Source organism: Ranitomeya imitator, chromosome 1, assembly GCF_032444005.1.
Source record: "Ranitomeya imitator isolate aRanImi1 chromosome 1, aRanImi1.pri, whole genome shotgun sequence".
In the NCBI taxonomy this organism is placed as follows: Eukaryota; Metazoa; Chordata; class Amphibia; order Anura; family Dendrobatidae; genus Ranitomeya; species Ranitomeya imitator.
The window spans coordinates 662,201,560-662,224,796 of record NC_091282.1 but is presented as its reverse complement, the minus strand read 5'-3'; positions in this window follow the sequence as shown (position 1 = coordinate 662,224,796).

Genomic DNA, 23,237 nt, shown 5'->3' with positions numbered 1-23,237 from the left:
GGGGGAAAATGTGTGTAAATGGGTTAGTAACTGGCTTAGTGATAGAAAGCAGAGGGTGGTTATAAATGGTATAGTCTCTAACTGGGTCGCTGTGACCAGTGGGGTACCGCAGGGGTCGGTATTGGGACCTGTCCTCTTCAACATATTCATTAATGATCTTGTAGAAGGTTTACACAGTAAAATATCGATATTTGCAGATGATACAAAACTATGTAAAGCAGTTAATACAAGAGAATATAGTATTCTGCTACAGATGGATCTGGATAAGTTGGAAACTTGTGCTGAAAGGTGGCAGATGAGGTTTAACAATGATAAATGTAAGGTTATACACATGGGAAGAAGGAATCAATATCACCATTACACACTGAACGGGAAACCACTGGGTAAATCTGACAGGGAGAAGGACTTGGGGATCCTAGTTAATGATAAACTTACCTGGAGCAGCCAGTGCCAGGCAGCAGCTGCCAAGGCAAACAGGATCATGGGGTGCATTAAGAGAGGTCTGGATACACATGATGAGAGCATTATACTGCCTCTGTACAAATCCCTAGTTAGACCGCACATGGAGTACTGTGTCCAGTTTTGGGCACCGGTGCTCAGGAAGGGTATAATGGAACTAGAGAGAGTACAAAGGAGGGCAACAAAATTAATAAAGGGGATGGGAGAACTACAATACCCAGATAGATTAGCGAAATTAGGATTATTTAGTCTAGAAAAAAGACGACTGAGGGGCGATCTAATAACCATGTATAAGTATATAAGGGGACAATACAAATATCTCGCTGAGGATCTGTTTATACCAAGGAAGGTGACGGGCACAAGGGGGCATTCTTTGCGTCTGGAGGAGAGAAGGTTTTTCCACCAACATAGAAGAGGATTCTTTACTGTTAGGGCGGTGAGAATCTGGAATTGCTTGCCTGAGGAGGTGGTGATGGAGAACTCAGTCGAGGGGTTCAAGAGAGGCCTGGATGTCTTCCTGGAGCAGAACAATATTGTATCATACAATTATTAGGTTCTGTAGAAGGACGTAGATCTGGGGATTTATTATGATGGAATATAGGCTGAACTGGATGGACAAATGTCTTTTTTCGGCCTTACTAACTACGTTACTATGTTACTATGTTACTTGTCATGATCCCAATGGCAGGGGATCACAAAAGGACAAGCACAAAAACAAAACAAGCTCTAGGGTGATGGAACCTGAGCTGACCGCGATCCTGAACCTAAACACACAACTAGCAGTAGCCGGGGAACGTGCCTACGATGATTCCTAGACGTCTCGCGCCAGCCGAAGGATTAACTTCCCCTATTAGAAGAAACACAGACCTCACTTGCCTCCAGAGAAACACCCCACAGAAATAGCAGCCCCCCACATGTAATAACGGTGAAATGAGAGGAAAACACATACGTAGTTATGAAAATAGAATCAGCAAAAATGAGGCCCGCTAAAGCTAGAAAGCAGAGGATACAAAAGTGAACTGCGCGGTCAGCGAAAAACCCTTCAAAAAACCATCCTGAAATTACTTGAACTCATGTGCCAACTCATGGAACATGAGGAGTAATTTCAGCCCACCAGAGCAACCAGCAGCAAGGAATCACATATCTGCAAGCTGGACTAAGACAAAAATTAAGCAAAACGTGGAACAGGAAAATCAAAACTTAGCTTGTCCAGAAGATAACAGACGCAGGTAGCAGAGGTAAAAAGACACGCTGATTACATTGATAGCCGGCGAGGAAATGACAAAAAAGCCAGGTTAAATAGGAAACTCCCATAACCTGATGGAACAGGTGGACACCAGAGACCGCAGAGAACACAAGTCACCCAGTACCATCAGTATCCACCAGAGGGAGCCCAAAAACAGAACTCACAACAGTACCCCCCCCTTGAGGAGGGGTCACCGAACCCTCACGAGAACCACCAGGGCGACCAGGATGAGCCCTATGAAAAGCACGGACCAAATCGGCAGCATGAACATCAGAGGCAACCACCCAAGAATTATCCTCCTGACCATAACCCTTCCACTTGACCAAATACTGGAGTTTCCGTCTGGAAACACGAGAATCCAAGATCTTCTCCACAACATACTCCAATTCACCCTCCACCAGCACCGGAGCAGGAGGCTCAAGCGAAGGAACAACAGGTACCTCATACCTCCGCAACAACGACCGATGGAACACATTATGAATAGCAAACGATGCCGGGAGATCCAAACGAAACGACACAGGGTTAAGAATTTCCAAGATCCTATAGGGACCGATGAACCGAGGCTTGAACTTAGGAGAAGAGACCTTCATAGGAACAAAACGAGAAGACAACCACACCAAGTCCCCATCAAGAAGTCGAGGACCCACGCGGCGACGGCGATTAGCAAACTGCTGAGCCCTCTCCTGGGACAACTTCAAATTGTCCACCACATGACTCCAAATCTGATGCAACCTATCCACCACCCTGTCCACTCCAGGACAATCAGAAGGCTCCACCTGACCAGAGGAAAAACGAGGATGAAACCCCGAATTACAAAAGAAAGGAGAAACCAAGGTAGCAGAACTAGCCCGATTATTAAGGGCAAACTCGGCAAGCGGCAAAAAGGTAACCCAGTCATCTTGATCAGCAGAAACAAAACACCTCAAATAAGTTTCTAAAGTCTGATTAGTTCGTTCCGTCTGGCCATTCGTCTGGGGATGGAATGCAGACGAAAAGGACAAATCAATGCCCATCTTAGCACAGAACGTCCGCCAAAATCTAGACACAAACTGGGATCCCCTGTCAGAAACGATGTTCTCCGGAATGCCATGCAAACGGACCACGTTTTGAAAAAACAGAGGGACCAACTCAGAGGAGGAAGGTAACTTAGGCAAGGGTACCAGATGAACCATCTTAGAAAAGCGGTCACACACAACCCATATGACGGACATTTTTTGAGAGACAGGGAGATCCGAAATAAAGTCCATGGAAATGTGCGTCCAAGGCCTCTTTGGGATAGGCAAAGGTGACAACAATCCACTGGCCCGAGAACAGCAAGGCTTAGCCCGAGCGCAAACTCCACAAGACTGCACGAAAGAACGCACATCCCTCGACAAGGAAGGCCACCAAAAAGACCTGGCCACCAAGTCTCTAGTACCAAATATTCCAGGATGACCTGCCAACACAGAAGAATGGACCTCGGAGATGACTCTACTGGTCCAATTATCCGGAACAAACAGTCTTTCCGGCGGACAGGTTTATCCGCCTGAAACTCCTGCAAAGCACGTCGCAAGTCTGGGGAGACAGCCGACAAAATCACTCCATCCCTAAGGATACCAGTGGGCTCAGAATTTCCAGGGGAGTCAGGCACAAAACTCCTAGAAAGAGCATCCGCCTTCACATTCTTTGAACCTAGCAGGTATGAAACCACAAAATTGAAACGGGAGAAAAACAGTGACCAACGAGCCTGTCTAGGATTCAGACGCTTGGCAGACTCAAGGTACATCAGATTTTTGTGATCAGTCAAGACCACCACACGATGTCTAGCACCCTCAAGCCAATGACGCCACTCCTCAAATGCCCACTTCATGGCCAAAAGCTCCCGATTACCAACATCATAATTCCGTTCAGCGGGCGAAAATTTTCTAGAAAAGAACGCACATGGCTTCATCACTGAGCCATCGGAGCTTCTCTGTGACAAAACCGCCCCCGCTCCGATCTCGGAAGCATCAACCTCAACCTGAAAAGGAAGCAACGTATCTGGCTGACGCAACACAGGAGCAGAAGAAAACCGGCGCTTAAGTTCCTGAAAGGCCTCCACAGCCGCAGGAGACCAATTAGTAACATCAGCACCCTTCTTAGTCAAATCCGTCAAAGGCTTAACAACACTAGAAAAATTAGTTATGAAGCGACGATAAAAATTAGCAAAGCCCAAGAACTTCTGTAGACTTTTAAGAGATGTAGGCTGCGTCCAGTCACAAATAGCCTGAACCTTGACGGGATCCATCTCAATAGTAGAAGGGGAAAAAATATACCCCAAAAAAGAAATCTTCTGGACTCCAAAGAGACATTTAGAACCTTTTACAAACAAAGAATTGGCCCGCAGGACCTGAAACACCTTCCTGACCTGCTGAATATGAGACTCCCAGTCATCAGAAAAAACCAAAACATCATCCAAATACACGATAATAAATTTATCCAGATATTCACGGAAAATATCGTGCATAAAAGACTGGAAGACAGAAGGAGCATTAGAAAGTCCAAAAGGCATCACCAAATACTCGAAATGGCCCTCAGGCGTATTAAATGCGGTTTTCCACTCATCACCCTGCCTTATCCGCACAAGATTATACGCACCCCGAAGATCAATCTTAGTGAACCATTTAGCCCCCTTAATGCGAGCGAACAAATCAGTCAACAATGGCAAAGGATACTGATATTTGACTGTAATCTTATTCAAAAGACGATAATCTATGCAAGGCCTCAAGGAACCATCTTTTTTGGCCACGAAAAAAAAACCTGCTCCCAAAGGGGACGAAGATGGACGGATATGACCCTTTTCCAAGGACTCCTTAACATAATTCCGCATAGCAGTATGCTCTGGCACTGACAGATTGAACAAACGACCTTTAGGGAATTTACTGCCAGGAATCAAATCTATAGCACAATCGCAATCCCTGTGAGGAGGAAGCGAACTGAGCTTAGGCTCCTCAAAAACCTCCCGATAATCAGACAAAAATACCGGAACCTCAGAAGGAGTAGATGAAGCGATAGAAATCGGAGATGCATCATCATGAACCCCCTGACATCCCCAGCTTAACACAGACATTGTTTTCCAGTCCAGGACTGGGTTATGAGTTTGTAACCATGGCAAAATACGCGACCACACCTTGCCTATGGATTACATACGTATCACCATTTCTGGAATTTGTATGCGTATTACGGCCGTAAAATACGGACCGTATTTCCATACGCTGAGTGTGACTCCAGCCTTAAAGTGTGATTCCTTCTCTCTGGTTGCTCCATCTTGCTCCATTTTGAATGTTGCTCCATTCCATTTGCAAATCTGCAAACAATTCATCTTTATTAGTGATGAGCGAATATACTTGCAGCGCCCCAGAGTCCTGGTCGTTGCAGTAATGTTATTCTTCCACCAGGGGGAGTGATGTTACGTCTGAAGGCAATAAAGGAGATCACCTTACCAGGTATCACAAACCACACAACACACTTCACACTCCAGGCCACCAGGGGGAGCCATGCTTCTATCTATTAGGGCACTCCTCACAATTAGGTAAAACTGGGAGTCTGGACAGAAAGTTAGGCAGAGGCAGAGGCAAGGAGATGCAGGCTGAAGCTGAAGCTGGCTGAAGTGAGAGGGAGCCAGATGCAGACTGAGGTCTGCGGAAGACGAGGGTCCACGGAGCTGCGCGTGCCCCACGTGCGGCAGCATCCAAAAACGAGACATCAGAAGGGAATTGTCTTGTAGTGAGTGAGAAACGAAGTCATAGCAAAGGAGAGGAATATCAGAGGGAGACCAGCCAGGAGCAGGCTGCTTCCTTCTGAAGCGCAGAAGCCTGTAGCCAGAACACTGAGGGAGTAAGGTTCTCTATGCTTTACTTCAGAGACTGGCAGGACAGTTAATTCCACGTTGGCTGCCCAACCTTATGCCCAGGAGGCACGGTGGCAACTTGTGGGGGCTGGGGCGTCTTAGGGTCCCTGTAAAAAGCCTCAGGCCATCAATCATACTGGTTTGTCCTATCCATCAGGGGGACAGAGAGAAAGAGACATTACATCTACAATAGTTGTGAGGACCTCACCGAGAAGCTCAGCAGGGAGGAACTACAACACTCAGGCGCTAGAGGAAGGCTACTAATTTATACCTGGATAAGAGGACTCTGTGTCACGCTCACGCCCTGACTGGTGGGCGTGAGCTCGGGGGGTTTGTGGCCCCACTGTGCCACAAACCAGACTACCCTGGAAGGGGCGTGAATATGACAGCTGCCTGGGTTTTCACTGGAGCCTCTGATGGTGAGGTCAGGCTTGTGCAGCAGGCAGCTGTCAGGTGCTTCTCCAGGGTGGTGTCTGGCTGTGGCTGCTGATCCCATTTGGAGAACAGGAACACTAGGACAGGCGCGGGCATCAGGCAGGACTGGCAGAAGAGCACGGCTGAAACGCAGACAAGTAGGCTGGCACAGCTGAGACACAGGGCTGTCAGAGACATGGCAGAGAACACAGGGCTGGCAGGAACACAGGACTGGCAGGGACGGCAGGAACACAGGACTGGTTTGTGTGGTGTATGAAGGAACAGGTAGGGACCTATTCACACAAGAGGTGCAAGTATGGATATGTAGTATGAAGAAACAGGTAGGGACCTGTTCACACTGGAGGTGCAGGTAAGGCTGCTTTCACACATCAGGTTTTTTGTTTCAGGCTAAATCCGTCTCTCGGGAGAAAAACCGGAATCGGAAAATGTAAACACCGGATCCGGCTTTTCCCCCAATGAATTGTATTGTCGCCGGATTGCGCCGGATGGCCCAGCGTTCCTTCCGGTTTGATGCCGGATCCTGCGGTGGCTCGATTCCGGCGTCTGAAAAAAAGTCTACTGTAACGTTTTTTGTCTGCGGCGAAAAAGCCTTTCCGGCTTTTCGCTACAATGCATGTCTATGGATGCCGGATTGTGCCGGATCCATAAAAAGGGTGGATCCGGCGGCCTGATCCGGCTTTTTACACTGAGCATGCTCAGAAACTATGTGCCTGCCCCCAGGACTATATATAAAGCAATGCCATTGAGGCCTTCACTCATTTCCAGCCATTCTACCAACCAGAGAGACCACACCCTGCCAAGACAGAAGAACAAAGGAGCCAGAGAATGGAGCCAGCTATAGCCTGCCACAGAGCCCAGCCAGCCAAGCCTGGAGCGGAGCCTGCCACAGAGGCCAGCCAGCTATAACCTGCCACAGAGCCCAGCCAGCTCTCCTGCCACAGAGGCCAGCCAGCTATAACCTGCCACAGAGCCCAGCCAGCTCTCCTGCGACAGAGCCCAGGCGTACCAGAGCAGCCATGTCTTCTTCTGGGAGCCCTCCCTCCCGTCGGCAGCGCACAATGGTAAATATGTTTTGCTCTCTTGCTCTCTCTCCCTCGCTATCTTTTGTGTATGTGTGTGTGAGTATGTGTGTGTGTGTATGTGTGTGTGTGTATGTGTGTGTGTATGTATGTGTGTATGTGGATCGCCCCCAGACACAGGGCCACGAGTTCTCAGGACCGGGCCTCCCTGGTTCGGTGCTGAGGCTGTCACGGTGGCTAGACCCGGTCGGTGACCCTGCTAAGGGGCGTCCAGTAAAGGGGGTATAGTCTGTCAGGGGTTCGTGACGCCACCTGTGGTGTTCGGTCAGGGTGACCGACGCTGCTGTGGGGTCCTCTGGGGTGATGGAATGGCAGCTGGATGGTATACCTTCCCACAGGTGAAGTATGTCCCCAGGGCTTCCCAGTAAGGTGGATGGTAATGGTGTGAGGTGCAGGCAATAACGAGGACACAAGGTTGCAGTCTCTTTACCTCTTTACTGTAGACTTCAGGATCCACAATCCAGAGCACGTTTAACAGGGCTATCAGAGACCGGCCTGTCTGATGGGCACATTCAGAGTTTCCTTCGCAGATGGAAATCGTTGCCTACCACTAGCACCTGTGTGTTGTAGTCCTACCCTGCTGAGCATTCGGAATAGTCCTCACAACTGCTGTTCTCGTTCGTTCGTTCTCTACAGCTCTCTCTCTCTCTCGTTAGTTCCAGATGTTACTAGTTTCTCGTCCCCCAGGTATGTTATGGCTAGGACGCACCCGTACGACGGGAAGGCTTGGAGGTCTTCCGGGACCCTAGAGACACCCCTCTCCCAGTGTTGCGCCCTATGTCTTCTTAGGAAATTTAAGGTAGACAGCCAACCTATAATTAACTGTCCGGCGGAGTTTGAAGTAAGGCCTGAAGTCAGTTACTGCTGCGGTGTTCCTGCCACCGACTACGCGCCTCAGTAAGATGTTGCCTCTGTCTCTCGGCACGACTCCTACTGGCTCTCCTTTATGCTTGATCTCGTTTACACTGTTCCACAATATCCTTCCCTTCGTGTCTCTCTCGTGGATACCGCCGCAGGGTGTGCAGGTGCGGTTCCGTTACGTTCTGTTCTGTTCGCTAGGCACCTGCCAGGTTCCAACGCCTGACAGGGACCCCCCTGTGCCTTCTCCCTGCAACACCACCTGCCACGGGATGTTGCCGGAATCCAACCCAGTCAGCTTCTGACTAACTTCCTTCCCAGCCCCTAGTTTTACCAATGTGAGGAGTGGCCCAATAAATAAAGCCTTTTTCTCCCCCTAGTGGCCGGAGTGTGAAGTGTAATGTGTTCTGGTGATACCTGGTCAGGAGAACTCCTTAGTGCCATCAGACGTACCGCCACTCCCCTTAGCGGCAGAGTGCCATACTGCAACGACCAGGTCTCTGGGGCGCTGCACTCCCCCCCCCCCCCCCCCCCGGTTAAATCCAGTACTCCTGGACTGGGAAGAAGAACAACAATATAATACAGCAAAAGACATACAAAATTTTTGAAATGCTTAGAACAAGTAAATAGAAAAGGTGCTTCCCTTTATGGGAGGTAAGGACAATTGAACGTTACAAACAAAAACAGGATTAAATATTTTTAAATAACATTTTGACTATAAATAACTCTCAGTACCCAGCCGGGTATTCTACTAAGTGCAAACTTTGAACAATAATTTAACTTTTTCCTTTAAGGGCGTATAAGCTGAACCCACTAAAGGCCTACTATATAAATAACTCAACTTTTCTTTCCGTTCTAACTTCACCAATGCAGGACCGCCTAGCTCCTTGGCTGGGCCTACTGTCATTGTGCCGACCATCTTTCTACATCTCTCAGGAGGACTCTCTCTCTCTAACCCCTACGGGTTCACTTCAAGCCTTCCTGTCCTCAGTCTCTGTCAACATTATCAAACTTTCAAAATTTTAACATTATTAACGTTTCAACTTTTATTAAGGCAATCATGTAAGCATTCCCTTTAAGAGGGACCCAAGTCTCTAGTAAGTAGTGCAGATTCTCTCTCTGTCTGCAAGTCCACTGAAAGCAAGACCTTCTGCGTCATGTCCATCAGCATCATCTTCGCAAAGTCTTCTTTCACTTGTAAAACCAGTAGGGAGCACCTTTAAGAAGGTGCAAACTATATACAAAAACAGTTTTGAATCATTCACCGTCCATGATCCGGCAGTCTTTGAAACAATGATGAACTTTGTGCAAAAGTAGAAAAGAAATAGAAAACATTAGGGATCCCGGGTAAACAAAGGGACCCCTTTAAGACATAACCCTGGTCGGGTTTAAAGTAGCAGCAACAGCAGGAAACGGTTAACTATGTACATATTCGGGTTTTCGAGGTTTAGTGCTGTTCTGGTGGCCTCTGCCAGGGCCTAACCGGGCAGGCAGACCTCGGGGGACTGGAAAGCCTTAATTCACGGCCTATTTCTGGCAGTGCGGGAGTCCAGTGAGCGATCCGAGGAACAGCAGCTGCGGCTGCCGCTGCTTCAGCCAGTTCTTCCTCCAAGGATTTGGCAGCGACCAGGATGGAGGTACAGCGCTGGATATCCCGAGCCCACCAGCCGTGGCCCTTCTGGTATCTGCGATAGCTTACCGCATCCCCCGGCAGCAGCACGGGGCCCTTACTGTCGCCCCGCAGGCCAGCCTCCACCACCTCCTGGGTGATATGGACCCTTATTGTCGATCCGATTTCCTGGACAAAGCCTCTTCCTCCCTGGGGCTGGTAAACGATCACCACTCCCCATTTCGGCAATTCGGCAATGACCCATCCAGCATCTCACCGCGGGCCTCCCGTTCCACGTCCCTGGCATGCTCAGCTATGAGGTGCTTCTGATAATCCCCCCAGGGGAAGGAGCCCATGTCCCACTCACGCGTTTCCGGGTCGAATGATGCAGACTTCGGGACTCCACCAACCGCGCCGGTGGTCGGGTCATGCGTCGGCGGAACACCGATCCCCGATCGGCCAGGGTACCGAGCTCGCTCGTAGGTGGGGGCTCTGGCAGCTCCACGCCGTTCCTCAGGGGCGGCTGCCTGGTCTGGTGCAGGTAGCGGGGGCTCCGCGGACAGCTCCCAGGACTCGATCTTCTCCAGCGGCGGCATGCCGGTATAATCCTCCGGTGATGGGGACCTAGACTGGGCCATCTTTCTCCGCAAGCCTCCCCGGCTTTCCAGTGTCACTCTGTCTGAGTCATAGTTTCGTTTCTTCGGTCTCCGCCCGCCATAGAAGATGAGAAGGCGGACCTCAGCCGCTGACGGACCTGCCCTCAGGATACAGCAATACTTAGACTGGGCGGCCATTATCTTTTGCGCTCTCCAGCTTACTCACGCCCACTTCCACGCCCTTCTTCTTCTCTTGCGCTCCTCGTGGCGCTATAATGGTGGCAGTTTTGGCAGGAATCTTGCGGCAGATAACAATACACAGTCCTTGCAATAAATCACAGTCCAACACGTTTCAATCACAGTTCCAAGGCACACATGACCTGCTTCTCAGGCTTAAGTACAATCCTGTTCGTGACGCCAAGTTGGATCGCCCCCAGACACAGGGCCACGAGTTCTCGGTACCGGGCCTCCCTGGTTCGGTGCTGAGGCTGTCACGGTGGCTAGACCCGGTCCGTGACCCTGCTAAGGGGCGTCCAGTAAAGGGGGTATAGTCTGTCAGGGGTTCGTGACGCCACCTGTGGTGTTCGGTCAGGGTGACCGACGCTGCTGTGGGGTCTGCTGGGGTGATGGAATGGCAGCTGGATGGTATACTGTTATGAACTGGTGGCCTAGGAGCAGCATGAGACGGACTCTGGAGAAGGTGGTCCCTGTACTGACCGCAAACCCTGAACCTAGCAGCGCAACTAGAAGTAGCCGTGGGGGGTACCTAACACTCCCTAGACCCCTCGGCACAGCCTAAGATCTAACTACCCCTAAAGACAGAAACAGGAAACCTATCTTGCCTCAGAGAAATTCCCCAAAGGATAGATAGCCCCCCACAAATATTGACTGTGAGAGGAGAGGGAAATAACATACGCAGATATGAAATCAGATATAGCATAGGAGGCCATACTAGCTAAAAAGAAAGAATAGAAAAGAGTACTATGCGGTCAGTATAAAAACACTAGAAAATATCCACCGCAGAAAATACGGATCACCACATCTAACTAAAGACATGGGGGGTATATCTGCATCTCCAGATCAATATCTAAGCTGCAAAAAATCCTTCACAGACTAAGCAGGACAAAACAAAAACATGAAAATGCACAGAACTATAAAGTCCACTGCACGTGGACAGCGAAAACCAAACCAGGACTTATCTCGATTTTTCCAAAGCGTTTGATACTGTGCCGCACAAGAGGTTGGTACACAAAATGAGAATGCTTGGTCTGGGGGAAAATGTGTGTAAATGGGTTAGTAACTGGCTTAGTGATAGAAAGCAGAGGGTGGTTATAAATGGTATAGTCTCTAACTGGGTCGCTGTGACCAGTGGGGTACCGCAGGGGTCGGTATTGGGACCTGTCCTCTTCAACATATTCATTAATGATCTGGTAGAAGGTTTACACAGTAAAATATCGATATTTGCAGATGATACAAAACTATGTAAAGCAGTTAATACAAGAGAATATAGTATTCTGCTACAGATGGTGGCAGATGAGGTTTAACAATGATAAATGTAAGGTTATACACATGGGAAGAAGGAATCAATATCACCATTACACACTGAACGGGAAACCACTGGGTAAATCTGACAGGGAGAAGGACTTGGGGATCCTAGTTAATGATAAACTTACCTGGAGCAGCCAGTGCCAGGCAGCAGCTGCCAAGGCAAACAGGATCATGGGGTGCATTAAGAGAGGTCTGGATACACATGATGAGAGCATTATACTGCCTCTGTACAAATCCCTAGTTAGACCGCACATGGAGTACTGTGTCCAGTTTTGGGCACCGATGCTCAGGAAGGATATAATGGAACTAGAGAGAGTACAAAGGAGGGCAACAAAATTAATAAAGGGGATGGGAGAACTACAATACCCAGATAGATTAGCGAAATTAGGATTATTTAGTCTAGAAAAAAGACGACTGAGGGGCGATCTAATAACCATGTATAAGTATATAAGGGGACAATACAAATATCTCGCTGAGGATCTGTTTATACCAAGGAAGGTGACGGGCACAAGGGGGCATTCTTTGCGTCTGGAGGAGAGAAGGTTTTTCCACCAACATAGAAGAGGATTCTTTACTGTTAGGGCGGTGAGAATCTGGAATTGCTTGCCTGAGGAGGTGGTGATGGCGAACTCAGTCGAGGGGTTCAAGAGAGGCCTGGATGTCTTCCTGGAGCAGAACAATATTGTATCATACAATTATTAGGTTCTGTAGAAGGACGTAGATCTGGGGATTTATTATGATGGAATATAGGCTGAACTGGATGGACAAATGTCTTTTTTCGGCCTTACTAACTATGTTACTATGTTACTTGTCATGATCCCAATGGCAGGGGATCACAAAAGGACAAGCACAAAAACAAAACAAGCTCTAGGGTGATGGAACCTGAGCTGACCGCGATCCTGAACCTAAACACACAACTAGCAGTAGCCGGGGATTTTAGAGCATGCTGATATAACATGAGCTGAATCACCACAATAAAAACACAATCCATTTTTCCGCCTATAATTTTGCCGTTCACTTCTGGACTGAATTCTATCACATTGCATTATCTCAGGTGCCTGTTCAGAAGACACCGCCAAATGATGCACAGGTTTGCGCTCCCGTAAACGCCGATCAATATGAATAGCCATAGTCATGGACTCATTCAGACCTGTAGGCGCCGGGAACCCCACCATAACATCTTTAATGGCCTCAGAAAGGCCATCTCTGAATTTTGCAGCCAGAGCGCACTCATTCCACTGTGTAAGCACCGACCATTTCCGAAATTTCTGACAATATATTTCTGCTTCATCTTGCCCCTGAGAGAGAGCCAATAAAGCTTTTTCAGCCTGAATCTCTAGGTTAGGTTCCTCATAGAGCAAACCCAATGCCAGAAAAAACGCATCCACATTGAGCAACGCAGGATCCCCTGGTGCCAATGCAAATGCCCAATTCTGAGGCTCACCCCGCAGGAAAGATATAACAATCTTGACCTGCTGAGCAGGGTCTCCAGAGGAGCGAGATTTCAAGGAAAGAAACAACTTGCAATTGTTCCTAAAATTCAGAAAACTAGATCTATCTCCAGAAAAAAACTCTGGGATAGGAATTCTAGGTTCAGACATAGGAGTATGTACAACAAAATCTTGTATATTTTGAACCTTAGCAGCAAGATTATTCAGGCTGGAAGCCAAACTCTGGACGTCCATGATAAACAGCTGAGGTCAGAGCCATTCAAGGATTAAGAGGAGGAAAGAAGCACCAAGCTGCAATTAAGGCTAGGCAGCAAACACTGAGGAGGGAAAAAAAAAAAAACTTCCTCAGACTACTTTTCCTCCTACTTCAGCCAAAACAATGACCAATTTTTGTTGGGCCGGCTATACTGTCATGATCCCAATGGCAGGGGATCACAAAAGGACAAGCACAAAAACAAAACAAGCTCTAGGGTGATGGAACCTGAGCTGACCGCGATCCTGAACCTAAACACACAACTAGCAGTAGCCGGGGAACGTGCCTACGATGATTCCTAGACGTCTCGCGCCAGCCGAAGGATTAACTTCCCCTATTAGAAGAAACACAGACCTCACTTGCCTCCAGAGAAACACCCCACAGAAATAGCAGCCCCCCACATGTAATAACGGTGAAATGAGAGGAAAACACATACGTAGTTATGAAAATAGAATCAGCAAAAATGAGGCCCGCTAAAGCTAGAAAGCAGAGGATACAAAAGTGACCTGCACGGTCAGCGAAAAACCCTTCAAAAAACCATCCTGAAATTACTTGAACTCATGTGCCAACTCATGGAACATGAGGAGTAATTTCAGCCCACCAGAGCAACCAGCAGCAAGGAATCACATATCTGCAAGCTGGACTAAGACAAAAATTAACCCCTCTGTGACCTTAGACGTACTATCCCGTCGAGGTGCCCTGGGCTTATCTGACCCTGGACGGGATAGTACGTCATAGCCGATCGGCCGCGCTCACGGGGGGAGCGCGGCCGATCGCGGCCGGGTGTCAGCTGCTTATCGCAGCTGACATCCGGCACTATGTGCCAGGAGCGGTCACGGACCGCCCCCGGCACATTAACCCCTGGCACACCGCGATCAAAGATGATCGCGATGTGCCGGCGGTACAGGGAAGCACCGCGCAGGGAGGGGGCTCCCTGCGGGCTTCCCTGAGCCCCCCGCAGCAACGCGATGTGATCGCGTTGCTGCGAGGGTCTCCTCACCTCCCTCCCTGCTCGAGCCCCGGATCCAAGATGGCCGCGGATCCGGGTCCTGCAGGGAGGGAGGTGGCTTCACAGAGCCTGCTTAGAGCAGGCACTGTGAAGGCTGCAGCGCTGCATGTCAGATCAGTGATCTGACAGAGTGCTGTGCAAACTGTCAGATCACTGATCTGTGATGTCCCCCCCTGGGACAAAGTAAAAAAGTAAAAAAAAAATTTTTCCAAATGTGTAAAAAAAATAAAAAAAAATATTCCAAAATAATGAAAAAAAAAAAAAAATATTATTCCCATAAATACATTTCTTCATCTAAATAAAAAAAAAAAACGACCCGACCTATAAAACTGTCCCACTAGTTAACCCCTTCAGTAAACACCGTAAGAAAAAAAAAAAAAAACGAGGCAAAAAACAACGCTTTATTATCATACCGCCGAACAAAAAGTGGAATAACACGCGATCAAAAGGACAGATATAAATAACCATGGTACCGCTGAAAGCGTCATATTGTCCCGCAAAAAAAGAGCCGCCATACAGCATCATCAGCAAAAAAATAAAAAAGTTATAGTCCTGAGAATAAAGCGATGCAAAAATAATTATTTTTTCTGTAAAATAGTTTTTATCGTATAAAAGCACCAAACCATAAAAAAATGATATAAATGAGGTATCGCTGTAATCGTACTGACCCGAAGAATAAAACTGATTTATCAATTTTACCAAACGCGGAACGGTATAAACGCCTCCCCCAATAGAAATTCATGAATAGCTGGCTTTTGGTCATTCTTCCTCACAAAAATCGGAATAAAAAGCGATAAAAAAATGTCACGTGCCCAAAAATGTTTTCAATAAAAACGTCAACTCGTCCCGCAAAAAATAAGACCTCACATGACTCTGTGGACCAAAATATGGAAAAATTATAGCTCTCAAAATGTGGTATTGCAAAAAATATTTTTTGCAATAAAAAGGGTCTTTCAGTGTGTGACGGCTGCCAATCATAAAAATCCGCTAAAAAACTCGCTATAAAAGTAAATCAAACCCCCCTTCATCACCCCCTTAGTTAGGGAAAAATAAAAAAAATGTATTTATTTCCATTTTCCCATTAGGGCTAGGGTTAGGGCTAGGATTAGGGTTAGGGTTAGGGTTAGGGCTAGGGTTAGGGCTAGGGTTAGGGCTAGGGCTAGGGTTAGGGCTAGGGTTAGGGCTAGGGCTAGGGTTAGGGCTAGGGTTAGGGCTAGGGTTAGGGCTAGGGTTAGGGCTAGGGTTAGGGCTAGGGTTAGGGTTAGGGCTAGGGTTAGGGCTAGGGTTAGGGCTAGGGTTAGGGTTAGGGTTAGGGCTAGGGTTAGGGCTAGGGTTAGGGTTAGGGTTAGGGCTAGGGTTAGGGTTAGGGTTAGGGTTAGGGCTAGGGTTAGGGCTAGGGTTAGGGCTAGGGTTAGGGTTAGGGTTGGGGCTACAGTTAGGGTTGGGGCTAAAGTTAGGGTTAGGGTTTAGATTACATTTACAGTTGGGAATAGGGTTGGGATTAGGGTTAGGGGTGTGTCAGGGTTAGAGGTGTGGTTAGGGTTACCGTTGGAATTAGGGTTAGGGGTGTGTTTAGATTAGGGTTTCAGTTATAATTGGGGGGTTTCCACTGTTTCGGCACATCAGGGGCTCTCCAAACACGACATGGCGTCCGATCTCAATTCCAGCCAATTCTGCGTTGAAAAAGTAAAACAGTGCTCCTTCCCTTCCGAGCTCTCCTGTGTGCCCAAACAGGGGTTTACCCCAACATATGGGGTATCAGCGTACTCAGGACAAATTGGACAACAACTTTTGTGGACCAATTTCTCCTGTTACCCTTGGGAAAATACAAAACTGGGGGCTAAAAAATAATTTTTGTGGGAAAACAAAAAGATTTTTTATTTTCACGGCTCTGCGTTATAAACTGTAGTGAAACACTTGGGGGTTCAAAGTTCTCACAACACATCTAGATAAGTTCATTGAGGGGTCTAGTTTCCAATATGGGGTCACTTGTGGGGGGTTTCTACTGTTTAGGTACATTAGGGGCTCTGCAAACGCAATGTGACGCCTGCAGACCAATCCATCTAAGTCTGCATTCCAAATGATGCTCCTTCCCTTCCGAGCCCTCCCATGCGCCCAAACGGTGGTTCCCCCCCACATATCGGGTATCAGCGTACTCAGGACAAATTGGACAACAACATTTAGGGTCCAATTTCTCCTGCTAACCTTGGAAAAATACAAAACTGGGGGCTAAAATATAATTTTTGTGGAAAAAAAAATATTTTTTATTTGCATGGCTCTGCGTTATAAACTGTAGTGAAATACTTGGGGGTTCAAAGCTCTCACAACACATCAAGATGAGTTCCTTAGTGTTAGGACTGGCGGAAGGCACCTAGACAGATGATAAAGGTGCGTTCGCAGTCCGGGGTCCACCGTGCAGGTGAGAACCTGCTGCTAGCAATTTGCAGACAATATGGCGGTACACTAAAGTATACACGCGTGGGTTAAACCTCACCCAGCGTGAAGAAAGCGATCCTGTTAATTCACAGGACCGCAGTACCGCACTAGTGCGCGAGCAAGTGGTCAGCGGACTTAACCCCAGAAGGGATTGAAGCCCGATTAGACCCTTGCTGGCGTAACACCGCAACTGGGTGTGTAGAGAACCTTAAGAAATATAAGTGCACAAGAGTGCGAGCGATGCCGCACTAACGGACGCCACTAACCACCCAGACTCGGGTATGGAAAGCGCAAGGCAGGCGCACGGCGCCGTACTGGCAGGCACAGCTACAGGACGCTGAGATGTGTGTTTAGTGCTGTAGGCTAAGTCGGGCGCTAGATAGCAGCCATACACCTTCCGCGAACAGACATTCAATAGGGTAGGGGTTTCCAAGGACGACTTGCACTCACAACATACACACATAAGCAATTGTCAGATAATACTAGCGCATGGCCGTGCGGTCATGCGCAGTTTATATAGCAGCAGCACAGGAAGAGGCCACAGCACCTTTGCCCTTCCAGGGCCTGCAAAGAGGACCAATGGAATGTGCTGCAGAGCCTGAGCACATGACCCTCGATCTCCAACGGGAGACCTTATGCTGGGCATGCTCAGTACGTGCAGACAAGGACTTAGTCCCAGGGAAGTCCGCTCGCTGCTGACCAGCATTGACTTTAATGGCAGAGACTGGAGAAGCAGCAGTAACTCTCAGAACAGAGTGAGGATGAGCAAGACGCTGGGACCGACGTCTTTGCTGAGCAGACTCCACTGCGGCTGGACAAGAATGGGAGACCGCAGCGGAGGCGGCTCGAGATTCCCCCTGTGCAGAAGCGGGAACTCGACCCCTAACATTACCCCCCCTCCTAGGGCCCCCCCCTCCTTGGGCCTCGCTACGTTCGAAGGCAGCAATGAGCTGCGGAGCCCGAATGTGCTCAGCAGGCTCCCAGGATCTATCCTCAGGGCCGTAACCCCTCCAGTCCACTAAATAAAATTTTTTGCCACGAACCACCTTGTACCCCAAGATCGCGTTCACCTCGTAATCGTCCGTAGACGAACCCGACGTCTCAGTAGATGACTCAGAAAACCGGGACATGTAGACGGGCTTAAGGAGGGACACGTGAAAGGTGTCGGTGATACCCAGGCGTGGAGGAAGGGCCAGACGGTAAACCACAGGATTAACCTGTTCGAGGACCTTAAAAGGACCTAAGTAGCGAGGTGCAAACTTGGTGGACTCAACTCGCAGCCTGATGTTACGGGCGGAGAGCCACACTAAGTCGCCAGGAGCAAAGGTTGGAGCGGGGCGCCGATGTGCATCGGCGGAGGACCTCATTCTCTCCTTGGAAGCCTGAATAGCATCCTGAGTGCGATCCCAAATGTCCCGTGCCTCCACAGCCCAGTCTGCCACCCTGGAATCGGCGGAAGACACGGGCATGGGCACAGGTACCCTCGGATGCTGACCATAGTTAAGGAGGAATGGAGTCTGTCCAGTGGAATCAGCGACAGCATTGTTAAGAGCAAACTCCGCCCACGGTAGCAAAGATGCCCAGTCATCCTGCTTAGCAGAAACAAAATGTCGCAGATATGTGACCAAGGTCTGGTTGGCTCTCTCTACCAACCCATTCGTCTCGGGATGATAAGCCGAAGAGAGATTCAACTCGATACTGAGAAGACGACAAAGCTCTCTCCAGAACCGAGACGCAAACTGGGGACCTCGGTCACTGACAATTTTGTCTGGCATACCGTGAAGACGAAAGATGTGTTTGACAAACAACGCTGCCAAGGCCCGTGCAGAAGGTAACCGGGGAAGTGGCACCAAATGCACCATTTTAGAAAAATGGTCGGTGATTACCCAAATAATGGTACAGCCACGAGACTTGGGCAAACCCACAACAAAATCCATCCCGACCATTTCCCAGGGCCTGTCTGCCACCGGCAGAGGGTATAACAAACCAGCTGGCCGTTGTCGGGAAGACTTATTCTTGGCACAAGAGACACATGCCCGAACGTAGTCTCCGACGTCACGAACCATATGTGGCCACCAGTACGTCCTCGCCAGTAGCTCAGAGGTCCTTTTAGCCCCAAAGTGTCCACCCACTCTGGACGAATGAGCCCAAGAGAGAACCTCCGGACGCAAATTGATGGGAACAAAAGTCTTGCCCGGGGGCACAGACTCCAGCGAAACCGGAGCTACAGTTCTCAGACTCTCCGAAGGGACAATGAGCCGAGGCTCGTCCTCCTCCTCCTCAGCTGACACGAAGGAGCGAGAGAGAGCGTCGGCACGAATGTTCTTCTCCCCGGCGAGATAATGTAGGGTAAAGTGGAACCGGGAGAAAAACAAGGACCATCTGGCCTGACGAGAATTCAGCCGCTGGGCTGTTTGTAAATAGACCAAATTCTTGTGATCCGTGAAAACCTGGAATGGGAATCGGGCACCCTCCAAGAGATGTCTCCACTCAGAAAAGGCCAACTTCATTGCCAACAACTCTCTATCCCCGATGGAGTAATTTCTCTCCGCTGGTGTGAAGGTCTTAGAGAAAAAGAAGCATGGATGCTTCCGACCCTGAGCATCCTTTTGATAGAGGACTGCTCCAGCACCAACGGATGAGGCATCCACTTCCAAAAGGAATGGCTTACCCACATCGGGACGATGTAAGATAGGAGCGCTGGCAAAATGGGTCTTTATAGAAGAGAAGGCCTTGGAGACCCCTTCGGACCACAATTTGGGATTCGCTCCCTTCTTGGTGAGGGATACCAAGGGAGCTACCAAAGTTGAAAAGTGGGGAATGAACTGGCGATAGTAATTTATGAACCCCATAAAGCGCTGCACCGCTTTAAGAGAATGGGGTTCCTGCCAGTCCATCACTGCTTGTAGTTTGGCAGGATCCATAGCCAATCCCTGGGCCGAGACAATATAGCCCAGGAAAGGCAAGGACTCCTGTTCAAACACACACTTCTCCAACTTTGCATACAAGGAATTTGCCCGTAAGAGTTCGAAGACTCTGCCAACATCTCTCCGGTGGGAGTCAATATCTGGAGAAAAGATGAGAATATCATCCAGATAGACTACGACCGAGGTAGAAAGCATATCCCGGAAGATATCGTTGACGAAGTCCTGAAAAACGGCTGGGGCATTACAGAGCCCGAAAGGCATCACCAGGTACTCATAGTGCCCATCCCTGGTATTGAAAGCCGTCTTCCACTCGTCCCCCTCACGGATACGAATCAGATTGTAGGCACCCCGCAGATCTAACTTGGTGAATATTTTAGCTCCCCTTAACCTGTCAAAGAGCTCCGATATCAGGGGCAACGGGTATTTATTCTTAATGGTGATAGCATTGAGACCCCTGTAATCGATGCAAGGACGTAACTCTCCGTTCTTCTTCTGCACGAAGAAGAATCCCGCCCCTGCCGGAGACACTGACTTCCTTATAAATCCTCTTGCTAAATTCTCCTGAATGTATTGAGACATAGCCTCCGTCTCAGGGAGAGAGAGGGGATATACCCTTCCCCTAGGAGGTTCAGCTCCCGGCAAGAGGTCGATAGGACAGTCGTAAGGGCGATGGGGCGGTAGAGTCTCAGCAGCCTTTTTAGAGAACACGTCTGCATAACACCAATAATACCTGGGAAGCGACGAGAGATCTGCGGGTACCTGGGTAGTAGAGACCTGTACACACTCACTCACACATCTGCCCAAACATGACTTACTCCAGCCCAATATTTTCCCTGAGGACCACTCAATATGTGGCGAGTGGAAACGGAGCCAGGGTATTCCCAGCAAAATCTCATCCATTCCCTCAGGAAGGACAAGAAGGGAAATAATCTCCTGGTGGGAAGGAGACATGGACAGCGATAACGGGACTGTCTGGTGCGTGATTTGCAGTGGGAGTGTTGCCCCATTCACAACTCTAACCGTTATTGGTTTGGCGAGCATGACCAGTGGTGTAGCATGACGTGTAGCAAAAGCAGAGGACATGAAACTTCCCTCTGCTCCTGAATCCACACAAAGGTCGACTGTAAGAGTGGAGGAGCCTAACAGGATTGTCCCTTTAAAGGACAGTTTGGAGGAGAATGCTGCTGTGTCTAGTGAACCTCCCCCAATGGCCACTAGACGCGATCGTTTCCCGACCGCCGCGGACATTTATTGGCGTAATGTCCATGTTGTCGACAGTTATTACAAACTACGGGTACTCGAGCGGCTAGAGATTTAGGTCCCGCTCGAGAAACCTCCATGGCCTCATGAGAATCTGACGCCAAGACAGGAGATTCCAGAGGTCTGGCGAAAGTTGGAGCCAGCCGAAACCTCTGCCTACACTGGGTCCGCTCCAACCTCCGCTCGTGAAAACGGAGGTCGATGCGGGTAGACACGGAAATAAGTTCCTCCAGTGTGGCCGGTATCTCCCTAGTGGCCAAGGCGTCTTTCACATGGTCTGCCAGTCCCCTCCAGAACACCGGAATAAGAACTTTGTCTGGCCACTCTAACTCTGAAGCTAGAGTCCGGAACTGAATGGCAAACTGGCTGACCACGGAGGTACCCTGTGTAATGGACAACAATTGGAGTGCGGTGTCGTGGGTAACCCGAGGCCCTAAAAAGACCTGCTTCAGAGTGTCCAAGAAGAGAGGAGCACTCTGTACCACACGATCATCTCGCTCCCAGAGTGGCGTTGCCCACTCCAACGCCCTGCCCGACAAGAGAGATAGGATAAATCCCACTCTCGCCCGCTCCGTAGGAAAACGTGACGCCAGGAGCTCAAGATGTATAGAGCACTGACTCACGAATCCACGACAATGTTTGCTGTCGCCAGCAAACTTGTCAGGTAGTGGGAGACGGGATAAAGTCGGAGCAGGGGTGGCAGTGGACAAACTGGCTGCGGCTACACTTGCAGCCTGCACAGCTACAGCAGTGACATCCACAGCTGAGGTTGTACGCTCAAGAGCCGCCAACCTTCCCTCCAGCTGCTGGATGTACCGCTGTAAACGCTGGTCGTCCGCCATTTTTACTAGCCAGACCCTGGCGCTAGTATTCTGTTAGGACTGGCGGAACGCACCTAGACAGATGATAAAGGTGCGTTCGCAGTCCGGGGTCCACCGTGCAGGTGAGAACCTGCTGCTAGCAATTTGCAGACAATATGGCGGTACACTAAAGTATACACGCGTGGGTTAAACCTCACCCAGCGTGAAGAAAGCGATCCTGTTAATTCACAGGACCGCAGTACCGCACTAGTGCGCGAGCAAGTGGTCAGCGGACTTAACCCCAGAAGGGATTGAAGCCCGATTAGACCCTTGCTGGCGTAACACCGCAACTGGGTGTGTAGAGAACCTTAAGAAATATAAGTGCACAAGAGTGCGAGCGATGCCGCACTAACGGACGCCACTAACCACCCAGACTCGGGTATGGAAAGCGCAAGGCAGGCGCACGGCGCCGTACTGGCAGGCACAGCTACAGGACGCTGAGATGTGTGTTTAGTGCTGTAGGCTAAGTCGGGCGCTAGATAGCAGCCATACACCTTCCGCGAACAGACATTCAATAGGGTAGGGGTTTCCAAGGACGACTTGCACTCACAACATACACACATAAGCAATTGTCAGATAATACTAGCGCATGGCCGTGCGGTCATGCGCAGTTTATATAGCAGCAGCACAGGAAGAGGCCACAGCACCTTTGCCCTTCCAGGGCCTGCAAAGAGGACCAATGGAATGTGCTGCAGAGCCTGAGCACATGACCCTCGATCTCCAACGGGAGACCTTATGCTGGGCATGCTCAGTACGTGCAGACAAGGACTTAGTCCCAGGGAAGTCCGCTCGCTGCTGACCAGCATTGACTTTAATGGCAGAGACTGGAGAAGCAGCAGTAACTCTCAGAACAGAGTGAGGATGAGCAAGACGCTGGGACCGACGTCTTTGCTGAGCAGACTCCACTGCGGCTGGACAAGAATGGGAGACCGCAGCGGAGGCGGCTCGAGATTCCCCCTGTGCAGAAGCGGGAACTCGACCCCTAACACTTAGGGGGTCTACTTTCCAAAATGGTGTCACTTGTGGGGGGTTTCTACTGTTTAGGTACATTAGGGGCTCTGCAAACGCAATGTGACGCCTGCAGACCATTCCATCTAAGTCTGCATTCCAAATGGCGCTCCTTCCCTTCCGAACCCTCCCATGCGCCCAAACGGTGGTTCCCCCCCACATATGGGGTATCAGCGTACTCAGGACAAATTGGACAACAACTTTTGGGGTCCAATTTCTCCTGTTACCCTAGGGAAAATACAAAACTGGGGGCTAAAAAATAATTTTTGTGGGAAAAAAATTTTGTTTTATTTTTATGGCTCTGCATTATAAACTTCTGTGAAGCCCTTGGTGGG